The 22779-nt window shown below is 41.7% G+C and overlaps 1 protein-coding gene across 12 annotated transcripts in view; it reads right to left on the bottom strand.

Annotated features, from left to right (window-relative positions):
- HS6ST2 (heparan sulfate 6-O-sulfotransferase 2) overlaps positions 1-22779 on the bottom strand; it is a 356277-nt gene that overhangs the window by 184001 nt on the left and 149497 nt on the right. The window lies entirely within an intron of this gene.

The following is a 22779-nucleotide window of genomic DNA, read 5'->3' on the forward strand; positions in this document are numbered from 1 at the left end:
TAGGTATGTGTCTATAGTCTAGCTACTTGGGAGACTGAGGTGGGAGGATTGCTTGAGCCCAGGAGGTTGAGGCTGCTATGAGCCAAGATCAAACCACTACACTCCAGCCTGAGCAACAGAACAAGACCCTACGCCAAAAAAAAAAAAAAAGGAAAAAGACACAGGGCATTGGCTCTGTTACTTTACTGAAGTGGTAGTTGGGACATTGAAATTGATTCTTCTTTAAAGAAACTTGTTGAGATAGGCAGATTTATACCCTGTATAATATCATCAAAATGGAAGTCCACTGCTACAGTGTACAAAGAGGAAATTCTGATATACATATACAGCTACCAACTGCCACTGTCCACAGATGTTCAGTGTGCCTCTTAGAGGACAGTAAGAAGGGAAAGACAGGTTAAAAGATGAAAGGAGCCAAGACCAGCCTTGCAAAGGAGGTTCAAATATGAAACCTCAGGGTGTGAGTCAAGACTATTTGGTAGATTGCAGATCTGGTGGCCTTGGAGTATCAATTCTACACTCACGTGGCCACCTTTGGCCTTTACTGGTCTTTGTCAGTGTGGTCTTCTGGTGGAACCCAGAAGTATGGGGTACAACATGGGCAAATCAAATGTTAAAAAGTACATCTCTCCTTAAGACCAGTCCCTTAAGTGTGAAAGCCCAAAGTATAGGAAATGAGAGGAGGGGAGAAGTCTCGGGTCTGAGAGATTTTCTCACAAGATCTGGCCTAACAGCTCCTCTACAGCCTCCCTGCCTCCCCCATCTCCCTTGGGGCAAACCAGTCTCTGGCCCCTCTCACCAGCAGCTTTTCTAGCCTCTTCCCTGACAGAGACACCCAGATTGGTTCATCTGCATAGCTCAGCTAAACACATACCTTCCCCTAGGAGGCCAGACCTCCAAATGTCCCCCCTCTCCCAGCCCCAAATATACCTCATCCCTACTGAAAAGGCATCTCGCTGGGACCACAGGCCAGGCACAAGATGAATCTGAGGACCAGAACTCCATAGCTTTTAGCTCCTAAATGGGAAAAACTCCTGCCCCCACTTTCACAATCCAAAAGTGGGCATTATGTTTGTGTGTCCGGATGGCTGCACGTTTTGTAAAGCATATGAAATTTAATATCTCACAAGTATTCAAATCTAGTTCCAGTACACAGACACCCACTAGAGGCCACCTTAGTTGAATAGATTGAGTAGACTGGGTTTTATTACACAATGTTTTGCCTTCAAACAGGATATTGTATCTACATCGGCAAAGAGATATTAATATCAATATCATTCCGTCAGATCTCCAGGCTCCTTCCAATCTTGATATTCTAAGATTTTATAATTCTCTACAGAGATTGCCTTTTGGGGGAGAACAGGGTGTTATGGTGGTATTTGCTCAGATGAGACTTTGCCTTGGTATACCACATTCACAACCAACCCAGAGTCCTAGTACACTAACACAAGCAATTCAACTCATCTTACAAGGAGAAACTAATCATCCATTCTCTCCTCCTTGCAGAGAAGGTACTGATGGAGGAAAAGAAAACAAAAGAATCTGTAAATTCTCCTAACCAATATTGCCACTACTTCTAAATTCTTTCTGATCCCTCAAAGGCACAAAGTGTCTTAGCTAAAACTGCCACAAAAGCCTCATCTCATTTGTCTTACATGGACTTGTGTAATTTCTTTGTTTTTCTTTTTGTTATGCCTTGTGTAATTTCTTCCTTTGTAAATCACTCTCCACACACAAACACACACAGTCAGAGTTTTGGAATAACAGTGATGATAATCTGCAAATAATTCCTGAATTATCCATCACAGTGATGTTCCAGAGCTATGGCTAAATGTCTTAGGGCAGGTGGTCGGCAAGGTGGTAAATATTTAGGCTTTCTAGGCCACAGAATCTCTATCACAACCATTCAACTCTGCTATGATAGAGCAAAAGTAGCCATAGACAATATATAAATGAGTGAGCACAGTTGTGTTCCAATAAAACTTTATTTATGGACACTGAAATTTGAATTTCATATAATTTCCCTATGCCACAAAATGGCACTCTTCTTTTGATTTTTTTTTCAACCTTTTAAAAATGTGAAAATCATTGTTAGCTCACAGGCAAGCTGCGGGCCGTGGTTTTCCAACCCCTGTCCTAGAGGAAAACTGTGTAGCATCTTATACCCCTAATTGAGAGGGTAAGTACATTATCATAATTATGATGACATATTAACTCATGGTGTGTGCCAGGGATAAGGCTAAGCTAATGAAATGGAGTCTTTGGCTTAGTCTTCACAACTAACCTATGTGATTGGGACTATTGTGCCCATTTTACAAATGAGGACACTGAGACACAAGAAAGGTGAAATGAGTTACCCAAGACTGCACAGCTACTAAGTATTAGGTTGGTGCGAAAGTATTTGCGGTTACCTTTAATGGCCAAAACGGCAATTACTTTTGCACCAACCTAATAGTAGATTCAGGATTGGAACCACACCTGATAAACTCCAAGGCCTGCACTCCTTACCACTCTCTATAGAAAGGGAGTGCCAAATCCACACTCATTAAACTACCCCAATTATGTGAAATCCTGTCCCAGGAAGATGTGAATACAGTGGCTCCAAATGAAAATCATATCAAGTACATGAACTAGGGGGCCTGAGATGGCCACAATTCACTTAAAATCTAAAGAGTTGAAACAATTTTCATTACATTTTCAGCAAAGCCCTTAAAATGCTTGATTCTTCTCATAGCTAAACTAAGATAAATCACTAAAGAGAGCCTAAAGAATAAAGGGGGTCCAATGAGTAGAGCCGAAGGGAGATTAGTGCCAGCCGGGTAGGGGAGGAGGAGGAAGTGGACAGTGCCAGGGCTCATGCTTATAGGGACTTATTTCTGTCTTTACTCAATTTCTGATGCTCTTTATCGAGCTCAGGTCAGAGTAGGCCAAAAATGCTGAATGTGGTAAAATTGAAAATGTTAACACCTTAAAAGACATCAAACGATTCAGGAAACAGCTGATAGGTTCTGCACTGTGAGAAGCAAAATCTCTAGGAATAGAAAAGTCACGAGGCGTTATTTTGGCTGAAATGCAAGCACTGCGAAAGGACACTAAGGAAAGTGACTAAAAGCAGAGAGTGCTGGGCATCAGAGCAAGATGGCATTAGCACTGAACAGCTCCTGGGAAGGTCATGTCACAGCTGAGAGTGCTCTGGCTGGCATTCCCTCCAGAGGGCTGGGAGAAACTCAGCAGCAGTGTTTGGCCATTAGCGCCCAAAGGAAAGGCTCCTGAAAACTCTTCTGTGACAGCACACAAGGATCCCTACAAGACAATTCCAATTTGGCTGGCTTGGTGCATTTACTTCCAAGCTAGATGTGTCTCTGCAGCCTTTCCTTGCCCATCTGGAAATCTCGCCCTTGTGGAGCTGCTGAGAAAATGGCTTCCTCTAAAATCCATCTTCCAGAAGAACTGACAGGTGAATGAAAATCACTATCTGAATAAGACACAGGATGAATAAAAACAAGAGAGATGTACAAAAAGGGAGATGTTTCATTCGAACCCCCAATTACTTCCCGAAAGCCTCTTTTTACATTTCCAAATGTCACACTCCATACTTAAATTAACATGCCTTTCTTCCTAATAGGGAAAAAGTGTCCAATTTGTTTTGATATTTCAAAATGTGCATGTAATATAAATGATTCCTGTAACCGAAGGCCACAGGACAAAGGAGATTATTTGAACTAGAAACTCTGAAGTTCTTACATCCCCAGCCCCATGTGTCATGGGAGGGCATTATCAGCCTACCCCACTTTCCTGGGCTCATGGCTCCACGTTCTCCAAAATTCCAGCACTTGGAAAATCTAAATTGTCAAAGAAAATGGGGAAAGAAGACCTTTCAGAAGCAATGGATACTTTACAAAACTGTAGGAACTTCTCATTGCTTTTGGGGTCAAGAAAGATCAAATTCCTACCCACTGGAAGGAAGACAAAGATCAAATTCCTACCACTAGAAGGAAGACAAAAAAAGTGGCATGAGTTTAAATTCATGTTCCCAAGGAAAAAATCCACAAAAATGGCAAACAAAGAAATTAGAGTGAAATGGCTAAGAGATGCTAAATGATTGCTCCCAATTCCATTATGTGTGGGACGCATGTGGTGGGGGTTCTCAGGTCAGTGCACTGGACCACAGCCTTCCCTCTGGAGGCTCTCAGCTGGGGCAAGGGTAGAGAATGACAATTGCACCACTACTTTCACACAAGACTGCATTAGTGCCAGTTACATCCAGTCCCAGATTTCAAAAAATGTGTAAACTAGGATTTCTCATGCATCAAATGCAAGAAGTAGAAGGTGGGACCCTGGCATTCGTTTTTGTTTGTTTGTTTTTTGAGATGGAGTCTCACTCACTTTGTCACCCAGGCTGGAGTGCAGTGGTGCGATCTTGGCTCACTGCAACCTCCACCTCCCCGGTTCAAGCCATTCTCCTGCATCAGCCTACAGAGTAGCTGGGACTACAGGCCTGTGCTACCACGCCTGGCTGGCTTTTGCATTTTTAGTAGAGATGGGGTTTCATCATGTTGGCCAGGCTGATCTCAAACTCCTGACCTCAACTGATCCTCCAGCCTCGGACTCCCAAAGTCCTGGGATTATGGGCGTGAGCTACCATGCCCGGCCCTGGCATTCATTTTTTAAACAAGCCCTGTAGGTGATTCTGATGCAGATGGTTCAGGGACCACACTGTGAAAAACACTATTTACTTATCCTGCTCAATCAGAATCTCTGAGAATAGATCCCAGGAATTAGCAGAAATTCATTCAACAAATATGTTTTGAGTACTGCCAATGTGGCTGGCACTGTGGTTGGTATCAGGAATGCAACAGCATCATGGTCCCTGCCTTTCCTGAGCTCGGGCATTACCTGCAGCCCTCTGATCCCACATTTTAACTAAGGATCTTAGCAATGAAAACCTCATACAACTGGCTAAATAACTGAAGTTTCTTCTTATGGTTTCTTTTCTTTCCTGTCCATGTTCTCTTTGCTTGGATTACTATTCTAAGAAAGGTATTGTCCAAGCAACAACCTCAACTTTATGATCCTATCACATGGCCCATAAACCACCTCAGTGCTTCATTCCATTACCATGAGCTTCCCCAGGACAGAAATACATATTATAACGAGCAATGCAAAACAAACCAACAATGCCTTCCTGACCTGCTTTGGAAAATAACACTTTATCAGTTTAATCAAACTCCATTGTTCTTTGTAACAAGTAAATGATGAGATTGTCTGAAAAGTAGACAGAGCGTTCGTTTCAGCATCTGCCTCTAAGAGACCAAGAGGTCTGAATCATAAGCTGGAAATAAGGAAAATAATAAGTGCTCCCTTCCCCACTGAATCTTCAGTTTTCTGAACCTTCAATGATGCTGGTTCCAATCTTGGTGTTAAGAGATACTAGAATAATATTTCTGAAAATATTGTCAAGGGATAGCCTGCATCAGAATCACTTTAGGCCGGGCATGGTGGCTCACACCTATAACCCCAGTACTTTGAGAGGCGTAGGTGGGAGGATTGCTTGAGCCCAGGAGTTTGAGATCAGCCTTGGCAACATAATGACACCTCATATCTATATATTTTTTTAAAAAAAAACCGCTAGGCGTGGTGGTGCATGCCTGTAGTTCCAGCTATTTGGGAGGCTGAGGCTGGAGGATTGCTTGAGCCTGAGAGCTTGAGGCTGCAGTGAGCTGTGATGGCACCATTGCACTCCAGCCTGGTTGACAGAGCGAGACCATGAGAAAGAAAGAGAGAGAGAAAGAGAGAGAGAAATCACTTTGAGAAGCTTGCTAAATATGTAGATTCTGAGGCTTTACTGAAACCTAATGTAGTAGATTAACTGCATTAGTGGACCCAATCAGTGACCTCTCTACATCCTTGCTCTTGCCCTCTTTGTACACCCCTCCCACTCTGAAGCTCCACTCAGCCATGTAACTTGCTTTGGCTAATGGGATGTTAGCAAATAGGATGCAAACAGAGACTTGAAAAGCTCATGTGCATTTCTTCTTGTTCTCTAATACTATTGTGTTTGCTTGCTTAGACCCCTGCCACAGCACAAAAACAAGCCTGGGCTAATGTTTTGAAGATGGCAGGCCACATAGAGCAGATTAAAGTCATCCCAACTGAGGCCTTCCTGGAAAAGCCAAGCCCTGGTTAGCCCACTGGCTGACTGCAGCTGAGTACATCTATGATCAGCGAAGCCTGGCCCAGATCAGCAGAACCATCCAGCCAACTCATAGGCTATAAAATAATAAACAGTTGTTACGTTAAATCATTTGGTTTCGGGGTGACTTGTTACATAGCACAAACTAACTGACATACCTACTAAATTAGTTTGGTGGATTTTGTGAATCCGCATTTTTAACAAGTTCTCCAAGTGAACTTGGTTACTTGGTTACTCCAAATGATTGGTTCTCATACACTTTCAAGTTTGATCATTTCACTATTGTGTACACAGCAGTAAGAAAGAAAGTGATATGTCAACTGGCTTAAATGTAGTGCGCACAAACCTGAATCATAGTTCTGCTAAGAGGTAGCTCTTACACAAGGTGTCTGCTCTGAATTTGCTATCTGTCAGCAGTGGAAAGAGCCACTACTCTAGATTATGAACAACCCAGGAGACCCCAGTCAAGCTAAAATGGTGGCTCTAGAAGGTTTTTTTCAATGGTGGTAAAACTTATTTTAAGTATTTTTAAGTATGCAGTTCAGTGGCATTAAGTACATTCACATTGTTGTGCAACCATCACCACCATCTCCAGAACTTTTTTCATCTTTCCAAACTGAAAGTCCATACTCCATTCCTCCCTTTCGCAGCCTCTGGCAACCTCTACTCTCTGCCTCTATGAATATGACTACTCTAGGTACTTCATATAAGGGGAATCATACAGTGATTTTGTAACTGGCTTATTTCACTTAGCATAATGTCTTCAAGGTTCACCCACCCATCACTTACCATAATGTCTACAAGGTGTAGCATGTGTCAGAACTTACTTTGTTTTAAAGGCTGAATAATATTCATATATATATATCACATTTTGTTTTTTGTGAGTACATTGTAGGTGTATATATTTTTAAGGTACATGAGCTGTCTCGATACAGGAATGCAATGTGTATTAATTACATCATATAAAATGGGATATCTGTCCCCTCATGTATTTATTATCCTTTCTGTTACAAACAATCTAATTATACTCTTTTAGTTATTTTAAAATGTACAATTAAATTATTATTGACTATACTCACAAATATCTATTTAAATCCTTGCTTTCAGTTCTTTTGGTATATATTCATAAGTGGAATTGCTGGATTATATGGTAATTCTACTTTTAATTTTTTTGAGGAACCACCATACTATTTTCCACAGTAGCTGCACCATTTTATATTCCCACCAGCAGTGCATAAAGGTTCTAATTTCTCCACATCCTCAACAATACTTACTTTTAACTTTCTTTTAATAATGGCCTTGGTCGGGCACGGTGGCTCACACCTGTAATCCCAGCACTTTGGGAGGCCAAGGTGGGCAGATCACGAGGTCAGGAGTTCCAAATCAGCCTGGCCAACATGGTGAAACCCCGTCTCTACTAAGAATACAAAAATTAGCCAGGCATGGTGGTGCACGCCTGTAATTGCAGCTACTTGGGAGGCTGAGGGAGGAGAATTGCTTGAACCCAGGAGGTGGAGGTTGCAGTGAGCCGAAATCGCGCCACTGCACTCCAGCCTGGGCGACAGAGCAAGACTCCGTCTCAAAAAATAATAATAATAATAATAAATAAATAAATAAACAATAATGGTCATCCTAATGGGTTTGAAGTGGTATTTCATTGTGATTTTGATTTGCATTTCTCTAATGATTAATGGTGTTGAGCATCTTTTCATGCGCTTATTGGCCGTTTGTATATCTTTTCTTTATTTTTTGAAGAAATTATTCAAGCCCTTCTCCCACATTTAAATCAAGTAGGTTTTTGTGTTTGATTTTGTTGTTCTTGTTTCCATAGGGATTTTACATAGTGTAAAAAGAGCAAGGTTTCTTAGGTAGATAATTCTAAATTAAAGAAAGGAATCAGTCACAAATGCCTCAGACTCTGTTGGAAAAATCCCTTAGTTTATCTGTACCCCTGTGCATCCTCACTTCATAACCCCATCTCAGAGGAAGGGCTCAAGTCCATAGCTAACCATCTCCCTGCGGTTTCCTATTTACTTTTGTTCCTCTTGCTACCTCTCCAATCTTTATCTGTTTTCCCCCAATTTCTCCCCTTCTACTAGCTCCTTCTTCACTGACTCACTCCTCTCAGCCAAAACAAATGCTCAACTTTCTCCATAATAATAATAAAAAAAAGTTATTCGGGATCTGTTTTGTCTCCAAGATTCTGTCATCTCTCGATACCAGACAAGTTTCTAGAAAGAGTTGTCTACACTTACGTCTCCAGGTCTCCATTCCTCATTCAGTTTCCAAACCACTGCCACATAATTTCCACCCAAATATTCTACTTGGTTTGTTTCTTATTACTCAATAACCTCTTTAATTACTAAATTACTTAATTACTAAATCCAAGGGGCATTTTTCAGTCTATCTAACTTGGCCGTTCTTTAGCGCTTAGCAATGCTGACCTCCCTTTCCTTATTAAAATTCCCTTCTACCATGATTTAGGTGCTCTCTCTCTCACTTACTCTTGGTCCTCTTGCTACCTCTCCAACTGTTTCCTCATGGTTCAAGTTGTTTGTTACATTTATTCCGCCCAGATCACACATATAGATATACCCCCGGGTTCCATCCTTGTTTTCCCTCAAGCTTCAGACCCATATGTCCATCTGCTTACTGAACACGTGGAGGACTCAGAGAAAGTTCGATTATAATAAAATTGAATTGACTTTCCTTCCTTTTCTAAACCCATGCCCAGGCTTTCTGTCTCAGTACATCAGTTCAATCCATCACAACATACAGGCTGGAAAAATCATGCCTTCATTGTCGACTCTCTCTGACTCCTGCCCTCACCACATCAAATTGGTCACATGTCCTGTCTTGTCAACCCCTCTCTTATATGTGTCCCCTCCTCTCCATTACCATGCCCCTAGTTCATGTCCTCACTGCCTTTTACCTACCGTAAAAGCCTCACAATTGACTTTTTTGCCTCTGATCTCCCCTCCATTTAAGTTGTCCCCTATACTGCCACTAGAGAAAGCAAATAAATAAGTGAATAAATATGCAGTTGGATAAATAAACCGCAATGAAAATATGTTTCCCCCATGTTCAAGAACATTTAAAGCTCCCATTTGCCATAACGACCAAGCTGGTACAGAAGTTCAGGGGTTGGTGTGGCATATGGAGAAAGAATAGGCATTAGCATCAGAGAGAGACTTCAGTTTGAATCTAGAGTCTGCCACATATTGGGTATGATATTGATTTACATCACCTCTCTACACTGCTTCCTCAGGATGATTGTGAGAATCAAAATAGTTACCCATACATATCTAGTATTTGGTATTTTACAGAGTCTGTTATATAGGTTTTTTTTGTTTTTATTTTTGTTTTTCGTAGCCATTGTCTCACTCTGTCACCCAGGTTGGAGTGCAGTGGTGCGATCTCGGCTCACTTTCCGCCTTCCAGGATCAAGCGATTCTCATGCATCAGCCTCCCAAATAGCTGGGATTACAGGAGTGAGCCACTGCGCCCAGCCTCAGAGCCTGGTATATAAAAGGTGTTCAGTAAGTATCAATTCTCCTCCCTTTTCCTACTGAGCACAGTCCCATCTATATTTTCAGGCTCATCTCCCAGGACATCTTCCAAAACCCTATGCTCTGAACACATACAACACTTAGCCTTTCCCCAACCATGGCAAATACTTTGTTTCCTCCAATTCTACTGTTACCTTATCCTGGAATGTCTTCTCTCACCCTCTTCAGGCTGATGAAATCTGGCTGACATTTCAAAACCCAAGTCAAATGCCACAGCCTCCTTGAAGCCTTTCTTATACGCTTTATGCTTCATACATACTTTATTTGGGGCACTTCCTATTGTTTGCCTTGATTTATAGCTACATATCTGTTCACCTGCCTTCCTTACCTCACTGAACTTCTTAGGCACTTGAACTCTGTTTTAAACATCATTTTTATACCTAGCCCCTAACACTCAAAAATGTATGTTGGAAGAAACTAAATAGAAATTATGTATGAATATAGTCAGGATTTAAAACCTGAAGAACAATATTTAAAATATACATTAGGACATTATGAAATGTTTTTATATTTAATAACTAGGTAATGAAATAATAATAGCAATCATTTTATGTATCGATTATTCTGTGCCAAACACTATTTTAAGTACTTCATATAGAAACTCATTTAATCTTCACAAGAGTCCTATAAGGCAGTTACAATTATTATTTCAAAACAACAAATGAGGACACTGAAGCTCAGAGAGGTTAAGTAACTTGCCTGAGGTCACACAGCCTATAAAAGGTAAGCTGAGAATCAAATCCACGCAGTCTGGCTCTAGAATCCATGCTCTCAACTGTTACTATGCTCCAGAAGTTTGTATTGTAATTAACATTGCAACAGGTTAAGATAGCAGAATACATGAGTTTTAGTCTTGGCTCTGTTAGCTTTTTGTTCTTGGGCAAGTCATTTCTTGTCTTTGGGTCTCAGTTTCCCCATATGTGAAATGAGAAATTTATATCTGATGATCTTCTTAGTGTCTCTCAATATCAACATTCTATGATGCTATGATAAGTACGCTTCATCTGTCTGATGTCTCTTTCAATAGCTTGCTGACCTCTCAAAGGCAGGCACTGTGTTTTAGTCAAATTTGTATCCCCACAGTGGTTGCCTAGGGCTGTGAGTGACAGGGGGTTGGGAAAGTGATGGCTAAATGATGCGGGGTTTCTTTCTAGAGTGATTAAATGTTCTAAAATAGACTGTAGTGATGGTTTCACAACTCTGTGACTATACCAAAAATCACTGAACTGTACATTTTAAATGAGTGAATTATATGGTATATTTATTATATCTCAATGAAGCTATTAACAAAATATTGTATCCCCAGGGCCCAGCACATAGCATTACTCAACAAATGTTTTTTGAGTGATGAACAGTTGTACTACATGGCTTTTAATCTCAAGATTCTGAGTCTATTAATGGAACAATTTGTGCGTACTTACCAGTTCTTTGCATGTGAACTGGCACTTCAAAAAGTGTGCTCTACTTCGCAGTTTAAATAACCCCTTTGCCAACTTACTTTCCTCTTGTCGTAGACGTTTCAAGTTTGTTCTTCACACTGCCTGAATTATTACCTTTTGAATTAATAGGGGCTCAATTAAAGAGGTTTAACTGTATTTCTGATAACAATATTCACTGCTATGCTGCCCACGAACAGATTAAACTAGTCCCCAAGATTCAAAGGTTATAAATTGCCCCGAGTTCTTCAAGTGAGAGACCTAATAGGAAAATGTGGTGTCACTACTGTAATTAATCTTCAGGTACAAAATTAGTTATTTGAACCAAATGGATAGGGAGTGATTGTCAATGACTGTTTTCTACCTCAAAGGAAATAAAAGAAGCATATTAATTACTGGGAATATAGTCTGAAGTTTGTGCAAGGGCCTCTACTGGAGGGAATTTTTCTCAAAATATTTGCTGGCTTATAATTAGCTCATGCATCTGATTGATTTAGGAAAAAAGAGAAAAAAATCTGAAAAACAACTTTGAAACCAAATGTTAAGCGACTGTACTTGAGAAAACCCAACTCCAAAGCCAGCAACTTTAGAGTTCACTGCCAACAAAGAGTAATGAAGCTTCCGGGCCCTAGGAAGTCTCGCTGCCAGCTGGGTTCTGTGCCTCAGTACAAAGAGGCCCATTAGGCTGAGAGGCAGGCAACAGAACCAGCATGGACTCAGGGCTCTAATCGGCGGTGATTAGAGAACAAAATGAAAAGTAAAATAAGATCGCAGCAGGTAAAATTAGGGAAACAGTGGAGGCCACAATGTTAAACCTTGGAACATGTAATCAAGGTGATTAAAAACTCAGGCTGCTCCACCTTGTTACTCACCAGCTTGCCAACTCACCATACACTCTTCACAGTCACAGCCAATTTTTGTTCTGATTTTTAAGAATGCTCCATCCTAGAGACCTAACTACAGTCAACTTGCATTGAGGTGGTTGAACAGGATTCGCATCTCCCCCCACCTTCCCCTTAATAAGCTTGGCATACCTTGTAGAGACCTACGTTTGAATCATGTCAATATGCAGAGGGTTTGGGTGGCTTCTGGTTGGTCACTTGGAAATAAAAGGCAGGGGAGATTATGCATAGTAATTAGGAAATGAAACACCACATAGATTCACAGGGCCTGCAGAGTTACCTAGCCCATACTTAGGGGTACCTTATAACCAATTGGAACAATCTAGTGAGCCAGTTGGGAGAAGAATGGGCTTGGAAATCAGTGTAACAGCCCTCCAGGGAACACTGATTGAAAGTAAAATGCCTATACTTTACCAAGCCATTTGTCTTTAAAAACTCTAATAAATTATCTTTTGACCATGTTGATTCTTTTCATTCATCCAGCCAGGACTTACGGAGTCATACCTTTGAGAATGATTCCTAAGAAGAAATCTACACAGAGCTGGCAGTGTGCAAATCAATTCAATTGAACAAATATCAATAAACATCCCATTATGTGTCAGGCACTGTGCTAGGAGATATGCAAGTAAATAAAAAGGAAATTGCAGTCAAAAGTGATTAAAAGCAGGAGCTAGACTGCTTGGCCTCAAATTCCAGTGCTGTCACTTAGGAATTGGCTTTATAACCTCTCTTAGTCTCAGTTTACCCTTCTATAAAATGGGCATGACAATCATACCTACCTCCAATAGCTATGGTGAGAATGAAATGAGTTTGCTTAAGTTCATGCACATATTCATGCCTGGCAGGTGCTACATGCACTTTAGGATTATGTGGAAGTTACTAACCCTCTTGTGTGTCATGGACTTCTTCAAGAAAGTGATGAAAACTCTGGCCTATCTCCTTTGAATATACGCATATTTTTGCATCTAGTTTGAAGGGCTTTACTGATACTGCAAGGCTCTACAAAACCTAGGTGAAGAGCCCAATTTTGTGGGAGAGACCCCCAAAAGGTTTGTAATCCTAATACACTTGTGCCCCGACCCCTAGTTGTACTGGGTGACAAACTCTTTTGGCTTTCAAGAGAGACAATGCAAGACAGCGGCTAAGAGCAGGGGCTGCAGGGTAGAAGAGCTCTATGTTCTAACCTTGACCCACCACTTACTGGTTGGTTGAGTGACTTCAGGCAAGTCACTTAAGTTTTTTGACCCTCAATTTTCATATCTGCAAAATAGAGTATTACCCCACAGCGTTGGCAAGAGGGATGATGCCTTGGCATATGTCTGGCACCAGATAAACACTGCAAAACTGTCACTAATACTAATAATATACACTAGGGATAGGCAATAACTGCCATCAAAATATAGGATGGTCAGGAAGGAACTATTCTGCACTAGGATTAAAACAAGCAGCTGGAGGTTTTGTCTCTTGAAAATTACTAGTTCATGTTTCTCACCTACGACTAAAATCTGTATTCATCTGTAACGGAAATGTGTGCAAAACTCAGTCACGGCTTGCTGTGGAAGAGCAAAAGGCAAGAGGTTGGTGTCCACTGACTTTCTCAATGCATAAAAGTCAGTCTATTTTCTGTATTATCAGAGCTAATGCAACATGCCAAGAGAAATAGGTAGGTGTGACCAATTGGGAGTTTCTTTCCATTTCACCAGACTGTTGAATATCTCACCATATCCTTTGTCATCCAAATCAGCAGTGAAAAGCACTGTCAGCCAACCCCCAGCACATTCAGCAGATAGGTTGCTTAATTAAATATGCCACTGAATGGGCTATAGAATTCTATTGCTGATTCTGACAGGTGAAAGACAGAAGGGACAATTTCCTGGGTTTTTATTTAAGATGTATTTTCAATGTATCCTCCACAGAGGGTGTCCCAGGCTGCATTAATTTTTATGTTTTTTTTTCTAAACTCTACACAGAATGAGCTAGTTGATGAAAACAAGTCTAAAATCAGTAATGCCCCCATTGTCCCCACACTGAGAACCAACGCGCAATGGGTGGATTAGGCCATTGTGAAAGATTTAGACGATGTTGCAAAGCAGTGTTGGGAAATAGGCTCTCTTTCCACCATTCTCAGTGTTAATGCCTTTAAATCAGGAGTTGGGAACTGTTCCTCAGTACCAACTGGAGGTATGGCATTTGTATATAGCAAACGGACCTAACAAGTTACAAACCATGCTGAATTTAGGGATTATGTGAATGTTGTTAAATGAAAACTTGCAAAACCTGGGATTCACCAGCTTTGAAAAGAAAATGCTGGAGACAAAAAATTAAATACAATACAATACAAAGGTCTGGCACATTGAGCTAGGAGCTCACCAGAACCAGCTAGTGTCCAGGCCCCATCAGTAGTACCAACTGCATGTGATATGTGCAAAAGACAATACCCAGAGAACTAAGAGCATGACCCATGCTTCCTAGAGATCCAACCTTTCTGAAATAAATGGTAAAGAAAGACAAGGTTCCAAATCAATATTCTCTTTTGGAAGAATTTGAGGATTGAAAGAAATCCTCCCTTCTACTTTCCCACCTGGAGAAAGAATTGCAGTTGTCATGCTCCATGTCCCCTGCCATCCCAGAGCCAAGCACTTGACCTGACAAATAAGTGAACTTGCAAGAGAGCCCTCTCAAGCACCTTGCTTTCCTCCCTTTAGTCTAAGTTGCTGAATATGTGATAGCATGAGTCCTTAACGCCAAGACTGCAACAAAACACACCAATAGAGCCCACCCAGTAGCTTAGCAACTGTTTTTATTTCTTTAGGCATTTTTTGAGAAGTAAAGAAAAGAAAAAGAGCTTTGTCAAAGTGAATGTCACGCCACTGTATTTCTTCCCACTTCATGGGGGTGGGGGTGAGGAAGGAGATTGGCCAAATGTTAATTGTGAGCTCTGAAGCGTTTCATTCTAAGGCCCAAGGACGAAGGCTATAAGGCAGCAAGGGTGGCTCTTCCAGCTTTCAGAAGGCACTATGCAAACTGGCTGCCCTAGTAGGCACCTCGAGTCTCCCCAGCCTGAGGTCTATTGAAGGCAAGCAGACTATGCCCCTTAATGCCAGACAGTTTTTTTTTTTCAAAAAAAAAAAGAGAGTTTGAGAGCCTGAGCCTCTTAATCCAAAGGCCCCCGCTTCACTGCTATTGTCTTTGTCCAAAACAGACAGATGAAAGACCCTAGATAGAGCCCAAGTCAAAGCAATCACCCCTATTTCAAAATGCAGAAAGTTGGGCATCACCATAGGTCTGTCCTAAAGCTAGGGTAGATGGAGGTAGGTAGGAAAGGGGCAGCCAGAGGACTGATAATGATCCCTAGATATTTCTGAACCCAGGGGCCAGAGAAAGGAAGAATGGAAAAGAGATTTTGCATGTAGGTATCGGAGAAAGCCCATGCAACGTGTGAGAAAGGACAGACAGCAGGCTGAAGACCAAACCACAAGACTAGCATGCAGGGAATGGTGGAGCTATCCAGGGAGCTGTGGGCAAAAGGAGCTTCAGATGGCTGCTATCGAGAAACACTGGCATGAGTTATATCTATGACGGTGCATAAGCGTGAATGCTCACTCTGGTCATTGATAGGAATATTTGGGGTAATGGGGAATGAGCACTGTAATCAACCACAAGTTGGATCAAGGGCCGGAGCTGCTCTTCCATTCAATCAGAATTGAATGGTCATTAGGCTGGTAGTAGGGTGTACAGTGTTAGTGTGATGGCAAACTGGGCAAGATATTTACTGTAACTCCACCCCTGTGAACTGAACACGGAGAATGTCCTGTTTCTACCCTCCATAGCCCAGGACTTTCAGTGTCACTGCAAGGAGGAAATAGTAGCACTCTTGTTTTTTGGCATCAGTTCCCATTAACAAATTAGGGTTTAATTATGAAATTCAGAGCTCCTCCTTTTCAAAGTGATTTGACTGATAATTCTCACCACCTCCCCCCACCATAAAATCCTCATTAACAAAGATAGATAACATTCCTTTTAAATAAGATAATATTTCTTACTTATAGTTACTGAGAGAGCACCAAAAGCAGTTTTTCCTCACTCTAATGAAAACATAGTTCCTGCTCCCCATTCCCATTCTTTTTTTTTTTTTTTTTTTCGAGACAGAGTCTCTCTCTGTCACTCAGGCTGGAGTGCAGTGGCGCGATCTCGGCTCACTGCAAGCTCCGCCTCCCCGGTTCACGCCATTCTCCTGCCTCAGCCTCCTGAGTAGCTGGGACTACAGGCGCCCACCACCACGCCCAGCTAATTTTTTATACTTTTAGTAGAGACGGGGTTTCACCATGTTAGCCAGGATGGTCTCGATCTCCTGACCTCCTGACCTCGTGATCCACCCACCTCGGCCTCCCAAAGTGCTGGGATTACAGGCGTGAGCCACTGTGCCTGGCCCCCATTTTCATTCTTTAAAGGCAAGAAGAGGCATCTGAGTGATCCCAGTGACCCCCTCCCCACCCAGACCCTCCAACCGCCAGTGTCTAGGTTTTCAGAATCCAACACCAGAGCTGGAGAATGCCAAAATGAAGAATCTAAAAGAGTCCAGTTCTAACAAATGTAACAGTTAATACTGTACTCAAAAAGCATTTGCTGGCAGAGCACGGTGGCTCACACCTATAATCCCAACACTTTGGAGGCCAAAGTAGGAGGATCACTTGAGTCCAGGAGTTTGAGACCAGCCTGGGCAACATGGCAAAACCCCATCTCTACTAAAAATACTAAACTTAGTTGAGCGTGGTGGCATGCGCCTGTAATCCCAGCTCCTTGGGAGGCTGAGGTGGGAGGATCACTTGAGTCTGGGAAGTAGAGGTTGCTGTGAGCTGAGATCTCACTACTGCACTCAAGCCTGGGTGACAGAGCCAGACCCCATCTCAAAAAATAAATAAATAAATAAAAGCACTTGCTAAGTGCCAAGGAATGTTCCAGCACTTGACAATACAAACTCATTTAATCTTCATAATAACCCTAGGAGTAGGTACTTTTATTGTCCCTGTTAACAGGTGAGGGAACTGAACCACAGAGAGTATAAGTGACTTGCCCAAGTCAGAAAGTTAATAAGTGGTAAAGATGCAAATATCCATAGTTCAGCTCCAGAGTGTGCACACCTGTGTCATAAAATCTCAGAAGAGCTGGCTCTGTCGAGTAAGCCAAAGTGATTTCTGTGTCCCTTTCTTCCCCTGGCCCAGAGCTACCTCTACTTCCATCCCTGCCCATGGTCTCAGAGAGGACACCCTCCTTTCAGAGCCACATCCTGCTCAGCAACTCAGGCTTGCACTGAGGAGCTGGGCAAACCAAGACCATGGAGGAAGGAGAAAAGTAAGGCCCAGTACAATCTCTCCTCATGCTCTGGCTAAGAGAAAAGGATCCTGACAGCTCCCCAAACTCTGCCTGGACTCCTGATATGTGCTATATCACTTTCAAATATAACCAGATTATTACCCCAATACTTCACCTGAAGTGTCCTAATGAAATATGAGTGGATATTAACTAAGCTGTAAAATCCATAAAAATGCTGTTTACAAGAGACATTTACCTATGAATCAGCAGTTGGGTTAATTCATTATTTAGCAGGGCTGTTATTTATAGCATATTACAGCTTGGTAAATTATTTATATGTGCTTGTTTCTGTGCATGATTTTCCCTTAAGAGAGGGAAAATGTTTATCAACTATTCAGGGAGGTTGTTTTAGTCAGAGGCCTATTGTTAAAATAGCTTGGGTTACTTTCTCTTTCTTACTTCCTGCACAAGATTCCCATCTGGAAGGAACAGGGGCTAAAAGAACTATAACCAAATCAGGCATTTAGCCATTACTGGGGAGCCAAGAGTCCACTATAAAGCAGCATTTCCCATTGTGTGTTCTGCCACAAGGCCCAGGGAATATGGACTACGAAATAAAGGCTCTGTAGGAAGACCAGTTTGGTTACTACTGGGTTTAAGTCAAAGTTACAAACTGCAAGACTTTGATAAAAAAGTTTGAAAGCTGTATACCCTTTAATACATGAACATGTCTTTTAAGTCTCCAAGAGGAAGATATGGAATGGCTCGATTACGGAGTCCTTTTTATGCACAAACCTCATGGGGACTAGAACCTATGTTAGGAACACTCCTTTAAGAAGTATTTCTCGAGGCACGCCCAAGATGGCCAAATAAGAACAGCTCCAGCCTCCAGCTCCCAGCATAAGCGACACAGAAGACGGGTGATTTCTGCATTTTCAACTGAGGTACCAGGTTCATGTCACTCGGGTGTGTCAGATTGTTGGTGCTGGTCGGTGGGTGTAACCTGACCAGCGAGAGCTGAAGCAGGGCGAGGCATCCCCTCACCTGGGAAGCGCAAGGGGGAAGGGAACTCCTTTTGATAGCCAAAGGAAACTGAGACACACAACACCTGGAAAATTGGGTAACTCCCACCCTAATGCTGTGCTTTACCAAGGGTCTTAGAAAATGGCACACCAGGAGATTATATACCACACCTGGCCCAGAGGGTCCCACTCCCATGGAGCCTCCCTCATTGCTAGCACAGCAGTCTGAGATCTAACTGCAAGGCAGCAGCGAGGCTGGAGGAGGGGCGTCCGCCATTGCTGAGGCTTAAGTAGGTAAACAAAGCCGCTAGGAAGTTCAAATTGGGTGGAGCCCACCACAGCTCAAGGAGGCCAGCCTGCCTCTGTAGACTCCTATGGCCTATGGGACAGGCCATAGCTAAACAAAAAGCAGCAGAAACCTCGGCAGAGGTAAATGCCCCCGTCTGACAGCTTTGAAGAGAGCAGTGGATCTCCCAGCACGGAGGTTGAGATCTGAGAACGGACAGACTGCATGCTCAAGTGGGTCCCTGACCCCTGAGTAGCCTAACTGGGAGACATCCCCCACTAGGTGCAGACCGACACCTCACACCTCACATGGCAGGGTACACCCTTGAGACGAAGCTTCTAGAGCGAGAATCAGACAGCAACACTCGCTGTTCAGCAATATTCTATCTTCTGCAGCCTCCGCTGCTGATACCCAGGCAAACAGGGTCTGGAGTGGACCTCAACCAAACTCCAACAGATCTACAGCTGAGAGTCCTGACCGTTAGAAGGAAAACTAACAAACAGAAAGGACACCTACACCAAAACTCCATCAGTACATCACCATCATCAAAGACCAAAGGCAGATAAAACCACAAAGATGGGGGAAAAGCAGTGCAGAAAAGCTGAAAATTCAAAAGATCAGAGCGCATCTCCCCCTCCAAAGGAACATAGCTCATCGCCAGCAATGGAACAAAGCTGGACGGAGAATGACTTTGATGAGTTGAGAGAAGAAGGCTTCAGTCGATCAAACTTCTCAGAGCTAAAGGAGGAACTATGTAACCAGCACAAAGAAACTAAAACCTTGAAAAAAGAATGGATGAATGGATAACTAGAATAATCAATGCAGAGAAGACCTTAAAAGAACTCATAGAGATGAAAACCATAACACGAGAAATACATGACAAATGCACAAGCTTCAGTAACTGATTCGATCAACTGGAAGAAAGAGTATCAGCGATTGAAGATCAAATGAATGAAATGAAGTGAGGAGAGAAGTGTAGAAAAAAAAAAGTAAAAAGAAATGAATAAAGCCTCCAAGAAATATGAGATTATGTGAAAAGACCAAATCTAGGTCTGGTTGGTGTGCCTGAAAGTGACAGGGAAAATGGAACCAAGTTGGAAAACACTCTGCAGGATATCATCCAGGAGAACTTCCCCAACCTAGTAAGGCAGGCCAACATTCCAATTCAGGAAATACAGAGAACGCTACCAAGATACTTCTCAAGAAGAGCAACTCAAAGACACATAATTGTCAGATTCACCAAAGTTGAAATGAAGGAAAAAATGTTAAGGGCAGCCAGAGACAAAGCTCGGGTTACATACAAAGGGAAACCCATCAGACTAACAGCAGATCTCTTGGCAGAAACTCTCCAAGCCAGAAGAGAGTGGGGGCCAATAGTCAGCATTCTTAAAGAAAAGAATTTTCAGCCCAGAATTTCATATCCAACCAAATTAAGTTTCATAAGTGAAGGTGAAATAAAATCCTTTACAGACAAGCAAATGCTTAGAGATTTTGTCACCACCAGGCCTGCCCTACAAGAGGTCCTGAAGGAAGCACTAAACATGGAAAGAAACAACAGGTACCAGCCATTGCAAAAACATGTCAAAATGTAAAGTCGTTCAAGGCTAGGAAGAAACTGCATAAACTAGCGAGCAAAAAAATCAGCTAATATCATAATGACAGGATCAAGTTCACACATAACAATATTAACCTTAAATGTAAATAGACTAAATGGTCCAATTAAAAGACACAGACTGGCAAATCAGATAAAGAGTCAAGACCCATCAGTTTGCTGTATTCAGGAGACCCATCTCACATGCAGAGATACACATAGGCTCAAAATAAAGGAATGGAGGAAGATCTACCAAGCAAATGGAAAACAAAACAAAAGCAGGGGTTGCAATCCTAGTCTCTGATAAAACAGATTTTAAACCATCAAAGATCAAAAGAGACAAAGAAGGCCATTACATAATGGTAAAGGGATCAATTCAACAGGAAGAGCTAACTATCCTAAATATATATGCACCCAATACAGGAGCACCCAGATTCATAAAGCAAGTCCTTAGAGACTTACAAAGAGACTTAGACTCCCATACAATAATAATGGGAGACTTTAACATCCCACTGTCAACATTAGACAGATCAACAAGACAGAAAGTTAACAAGGATATCCAGGAATTGAACTCAACTCTGCACCAAGCGGACCTAATAGACATCTACAGAACTCTCCACCCCAAATCAACAGAATATACATTCTTCTCAGCACCACATCACACTTATTCCAAAATTGACCACATAGTTGGAAGGAAAGCACTCCTCAGCAAATGTAAAAGAACAGAAATTATAACAAACTGTCTCTCAGACCACAGGGCAATCAAACTAGGACTCAGGACTAAGAAACTCAATCAAAACCGCTCAACTACATGGAAACTGAACAACCTGCTCCTGAATGACTACTGGGTACATAACGATATGAAGGCAGAAATAAAGATGTTCTTTGAAACCAATGAGAACAAAGACACAACATACCAGAATCTCTGGGACACATTTAAAGCAGTGTGTAGAGGGAAATTTATAGCACTAAATGCCCACAAGAGAAAGCAGGAAAGACCTAAAATTGACACTCTAACATCGCAATTAAAAGAACTAGAGAAGCAAGAGCAAACACATTCAAAAGCTAGCAGAAGGCAAGAAATAACTAAGATCAGAGCAGAACTGAAGGAGATAGAGACACAAAAAATCCTCCAAAAAATCAATGAATCCAGGAGTTGGTTTTTTGAAAAGATCAACAAAATTGACAGACCACTAGCAAGACTAATACAGAAGAAAAGAGAGAAGAATCAAATCGACGCAATTAAAAATGATAAAGGGGATATCACCACCGACCCCACAGAAATACAAACTACCATCAGAGAATACTATAAACACCTCTACGCAAATAAACTGGAAAATCTAGAAGAAATGGATAATTTCCTGGACACTTACACTCTCCCAAGACTAAATGAGGCAGAAGTTGAATCCCTGAATAGACCATTAGCAGGCTCTGAAATTGAGGCAGTAATTAATAGCCTACCAACCAATAAAAGTCCAGGAGCAGACAGATTCACAGCCGAATTCTACCAGAGGTACAAGGAGGAGTTGGTACCATTCCTTCTGAAACTATTCCAATCAATAGAAAAAGAGGGAATCCTCCCTAACTCATTTTACGAGGCCATCATCATCCTGATACCAAAGCCTGACAGAGATACAGCAAAAAAAAGGAAATTTTAGACCAATATCCCTGATGAACATCGATGCAAAAATCTTTAATAAAATACTGGCAAACCGAATCCAGCAGCACATCAAAAACATTATCTACCATGATCAAGTGGGCTTCATCCTTGGGATGGAAGGCTGGTTCAACATATGCAAATCAATAAATGTAATCCAGCATATAAACAGAACCAAAGACAAAAATCACATGATTATCTCAATAGATGCAGAAAAGGCCTTTGACAAAATTCAATAGCCCTTTATGCTAAAAACTCTCAATAAATTCGGTATTGATGGAATGTATCTCAAAATAATAAGAGCTATTTATGACAAACCCACAGCCAATATCATACTGAATGGGCAAAAACTGGAAGCATTCCCTTTGAAAACTGGCACAAGACAGGGATGCTCTCTCTCACCACTTCTATTCAACATAGTGTTGGACATTCTGGCTAGGGCAATGAGGCAAGAGAAAGAAATCAAGGGTATTCAGTTAGGAAAAGAAGAAGTCAAATTGTCCCTGTTTGCAGATGACAAGATTGCATATTCAGAAAACCCCATCATCTCAGCCCAAAATCTCCTTAAGCTGATAAGCAACTTCAGCAAGGTGTCAGGATACAAAATCAATGTGCAAAAATCACAAGCATTCTTATACACCAGTAATAGACAAACAGAGAGCCAAATCATGAATGAACTCCCATTCGCACTAGCTTCAAAGAGAATAAAATACCTAGGAATCCAACTTACAAGGGATGTAAAGGACCTCTTCAAGGAGAACTACAAACCACTGCTCAGTGAAATAAAAGAGAACACAAACAAATGGAAGA

Source organism: Macaca fascicularis, chromosome X, assembly GCF_037993035.2.
Source record: "Macaca fascicularis isolate 582-1 chromosome X, T2T-MFA8v1.1".
In the NCBI taxonomy this organism is placed as follows: domain Eukaryota; kingdom Metazoa; phylum Chordata; class Mammalia; order Primates; family Cercopithecidae; genus Macaca; species Macaca fascicularis.